This window comes from Scardinius erythrophthalmus, assembly GCF_964197995.2.
Source record: "Scardinius erythrophthalmus genome assembly, chromosome: 22".
NCBI lineage: Eukaryota > Metazoa > Chordata > Actinopteri > Cypriniformes > Leuciscidae > Scardinius > Scardinius erythrophthalmus.
The window spans coordinates 2,222,501-2,227,500 of record NC_138242.1 but is presented as its reverse complement, the minus strand read 5'-3'; the positions used below and the strand labels follow the sequence as shown (position 1 = coordinate 2,227,500).

Here is a 5,000-nt window from a genome sequence, read left to right as displayed (position 1 = left end):
CCGATCGACTTTCCTCGACGTCTGTGCCAAAACTCGCACAGATCATGTTCAGATAATCCCGACGCAACTTTAGACAGGCAATTATCTCAGTCACCCATCAATCAATGATCTCTACACACACTGTCCCTGCAGGGCCTTCTCTCAGCCGCTGCAAGAGTGTTATCTTAACATTTGAGTTCAATTAACTGGCTGTTTCTTATTCAGGTAAATGAAATTAAATAAAAGATAAAATAAAATAAATATAAAATAAATATAAATATAAAAAAAAATTGGGAAAGGGATAATTTGTTTTGAAGATGCCACTTGGTCTGATATTTTGATAAATAAAATAAAATAAAATAAAATAAAATAAAATAAAATAAAATAAAATAAAATAAAATAAAATAAAATAAAATAAAATAAAATAAAATAAAATAAAATAAAATAAAATAAAATAAAATAAAATAAAATAAAATAAAATAAAATAAAATAAAATAAAATAAAATAAAATAAAAAATGTTTTGAAGATGCCACTTGGTCTGATATTTTGAAAAATAAAATAAAATAAAATAAAATAAAAAATTGGGAAAGGGATAATTTGTTTGAATATGCCAATGGGTCTGATATTTTGATAAAATAAAATAAAATAAAATAAAATAAAATAAAATAAAATAAAATAAAATAAAATAAAATAAAATAAAATAAAATAAAATAAAATAAAATAAAATAAAATAAAATAAAATAAAATAAAATAAAATAAAATAAAATAAAATAAATCAAAATTAAATTAAATTAAATTAAATGTTCTGAAGATACCACTTAGTCTGATATTTTGATAAATAAAATAAAATAAAATAAATGTTCTGAAGATGCCACTTAGTCTGATATTTTGATAAATAAAATAAAATAAAATAAAATAAAATAAAATAAAATAAAATAAAATAAAATAAAATAAAATAAAATAAAATAAAATAAAATAAAATAAAATAAATGTTCTGAAGATGCCACTTAGTCTGATATTTTGATAATAATAAAAAAAAATAAAAAATTTGCTTGAAAAAGTTGGAAACCGATCATTTGTTTTGAAGATGGCTCTTGGTCTGATATTTTGATAATAAAATGAAATGAAATAAAAAAAAAATGAAATGAAATGAAATAGTTTAAAAAAGTGTGGAAAGGGATAATTTGTAAAAAAATAAATAAAATAATAAAATTAATTAAATAAAAACTTGAAAAAGTTAAGATGCCACTTGGTCTGATATTTTGATATCTAATGCAGTGAAATTGTGTGGTATGAACTATCCAAATATTTTTAAACCGACCTGAACAAACCCAACCACTTTTGTAAATGATACACCTATTACATCTCTTATGGCAATTTCTAATAATTACACACAAGTCAAGACGAGGTTCCTTCAGGCTCTTCAGCAACTGGCAGGTCAATGTTGACCGAAGTGTGTGTGTGTGTGTGTGTGTGTGTGTGTGTGTGTGTGTGTGTGTCTTCTCTGAGGCTCAGGTTATGAAGGAGTCTGCAGAGAGAGCCAAACGAACGCCCGCTGTATTAATCGTGCGGATCTGCCCTGGTGGAGGAGAACTGAACTAGTCTTAATTAAATGAGACGCATCACTTTCATCAGTGTCAGCGAGGACCTTCAGGAGCCGACATCTGAGGAGCTTCAACATCATTGAGTCTCCTGAGGACGTGTGTTTCTCCAAGCCTTGTTTTCCCTGACAAATTGTGCAATGCTGAAGCAACACGAGCTGAAGGGAAGGACCATTTGCAAGCCTCATTTGAAGCCACATCCTGGCTTTTCCCAATCTGGGAACGGAACATGTTTTAACTGTAAAGGGCGACCTCTCCTCGATCCTCTCGCGGACTAAACCTGACCGCAAGAAAAACTGCGTCTCCTGCAACAAAAACCAGAGGGATTCAACACTATTTTAAGAGTGAAAGATGATTTCATGATTCCATGATAAGAATATTTGGTATCACTTTATTTTACAGTGTCCTTGTTGCATATGTGATCCAGTAATAAAAATGTATCACGGTTTCCACAAAAATTTTTTTTTTCATTGATAATAATCATAAATGTTATTAATCATCAAATCCTCATATTAGAGTGATTTCTGAAGGATCATGTGACACTGAAGACTGGAGTAATGATGCTGAACATTCAGCTTTGATCACAGGAATAAATTACACTTTACTGTATATTCACATAGAAAACAGATGATTTACATTAGAATAATATTTCACTGTTTTACTGTATTTTTGATCAAACCTATTTGATTTTTTGGTTTATAACAAAAATATGAAAGAGGTTAAATGAGTAAATCAGCATATTAGAATGATTTTAAATTGTAATAATATTTCACAATATTACTGTTTTTTTCATCAAAATATTTAGCCTAAATTGGTGAGCTGATGAGACTTCTGTCAAAACATTATAAACTCTTTATACGTCTAAAAGTTTTGAATCTGTGCAGAAGATAGCTATCAAACTCTAGCGTAAGACTCCTGAGCTGTTTTACATTATAATATTTCACATTTTTACTGTATTTTTGCTCAAATAAACAGAGCGGAAACATTAAAACATCTTACCCAGCCCAATCTTTTGAATGCTGATATTTTGGGGGCGGAAATGCTCTTAATCAAGAAAATAATTTGATAAAAAGACCAGATTAATCTGAGCATTGGCTCAAAACTGGACCTTGCAAGAATACATGCAAAATAACGTCCTACACAAGTGTCTGATACTGTACACACACAGTCTCTGCTCTGAGGAACGCAGTGTTTGGGCCAGATCTGCTGTTTTCAAAGCTAACATCCGCTCAACCTGTTTTCTGAGCTCAGGGATTTTGAGCACAAAATATTTAGTCAGTTTCAGATTTCAAGACAGCGTACAAATAAGCGGCCGTTGCCTTATTGTTTGATGGTGTGGACTTTGAATATGATTATTTTGCCGAGTCTCAGTTTATGGGATTAGCGGGATTAGCTGTCCATTAACACTTCCCAGATGGCAGCTTCATATTGGCAGCGACGCGAGGTGCCAGACCCCGTGATCATGGGACACACTGAGTGTTTAGAGCGAAACCGATGGGCTTTCCGCCATCACAAACACGCCGGCGCTCAAACGATCTCAGGTTTATTTTCTTTTGCCGCGCTGCAAAAACTGGCACTCATTAGCCGTATAAACTACTAGCATGAGCGCTGCAGTTGTGTGAAACGTAGGCGTATTTATAGCGCAGGTTTGCACAGACCTCACCTCTTCAACAGGGTTGAGATTAGCAGTGTTAGCATCTCACTAAAGCATTCTGGGATTGAACAATGCTATGAACTGGACTGTTGTTTGCGATTATAATTGTTTCAGACCGATGTTTAAACCTTACCGCTGTGGTTTTGTTCTTCAATATTAACCAGTGTTAGTGTGACGTTATTTCTAGGTCTTCTAAACTGCATGGGGACAAATAATAGAGAAATGGAAACAATGCTGGCAAAATACAAATCATTGTGTATAATACTGAGTATTGTGTACCAGTGGTGGCGTTTCAAACTACTGAGATGTAGAGAACAAAACGTGTATGGACAAGGCACTTCGTTTTCAACACAACTGACATCAGATATCAGAGAGAGCAAAGTCAAATTTATGACTAATTAAATCAATCAATCAATCAATCAATCAATCAATCAATCAATCAATCAATCAATCAATCAATCAATCAATCAATCATCAGACATACTAATAAATCAAATCAAATATTATGCAAAAGCAATATATATATATATATATATTAGGTAGTCAACATTGGAAGTGGATCAAAACCTTTCATCAAAGTTATACATGAATTTTATTCATGAAATTTGGATCAATACCCGTTCTTGTCTTCTTTGATGAACTTTTTTGATCCACTTCAAATGTTGACCACTGTATGTGTATATATACATATATATATATATATATATATATATATACACTGTTTATATATATAAACTGACATTAGAAAGAGATATCAAAACCTAATTCATGACTAATTGAATCAATAAATGTATCAATCAATCAATCAATCAATCAAACCTACTAAATGTTAAAACCTCAGAAATAAGATGCATATTAAAGTAAACATTGTTAGTTTCCCTGCAGTAAAAACTTACAAATAACTACAAAATGCAATATATTTAGTTAAATAAATAATAATTCTAAATATTTTAATTATTTTAATGACACTCGCAATTCATTTGGCAAACCACAATATCCCAGCAACTCAAAACTGCGACTGTGGTTGAAAAGCACAAATTCAATGAGCACTTTCATCATTTCTGCGTTTATGAGTCAATAGACCCTTTCAGTTTCACTGGAACTTCAACTAAACCTGGAGATTTTCTTCAAACGAATGCCTCTAATCAAGCACTATTGTTCTTCTCCGAGCGAGTTTGTGTGATTAAATATGAACAGCCTCTCCATCTTGATCTTCCTTTCCACATCTGAAAATATATTGTCAAGCGAAAACAATATAAGTGTGTGAAGTGATGTCTGAAACTGTTGATTTAACAGTCTTTCATTTACTGTCTGTTACCGTGAGTGAAAGATAATACTCCATTCCACGATGACAGAAACGGATTGCTTTGCTATTACACAGATTATTTAGTTTAATTAATTTCATTTTAAGACCAAATTTGCTCTTGATTTCACGAAGGATCTTTTCTAGTACATTCATATATCTTAGAGTACTAGGCTGAAAGGAAATATTAAAAATACAGCAGCACTTATGATTTGAAACTTAACATAATCTTTGTTATATGCAAGCGAAACATCTGTGATCTACGCTTCAGATTCACATAATTAATCGAGGAAAAATACAACACATGATATCAATCAAATGTCAAATATCCTCCTCAATCTCAGTCCTCAATGCTGTTACTGTGAGTCAGCCGCTGGCGCTCGGCGCTGTGGGCTTCTGTCTTAAAACAATGTTTGAGAAAATCTCAAAGCTCTCTGGCAGCCAGACAGACCGCTAAGACCT

The 5,000-nt window shown here is 31.8% G+C and overlaps 1 protein-coding gene across 2 annotated transcripts in view; it reads right to left on the bottom strand.

Annotated features, from left to right (window-relative positions):
• The window catches only part of piezo2a (piezo-type mechanosensitive ion channel component 2a), a 212,844-nt gene that overhangs the window by 184,597 nt on the left and 23,247 nt on the right, over window positions 1-5,000 (bottom strand). The gene's annotated exons all lie outside the window — the stretch shown is intronic.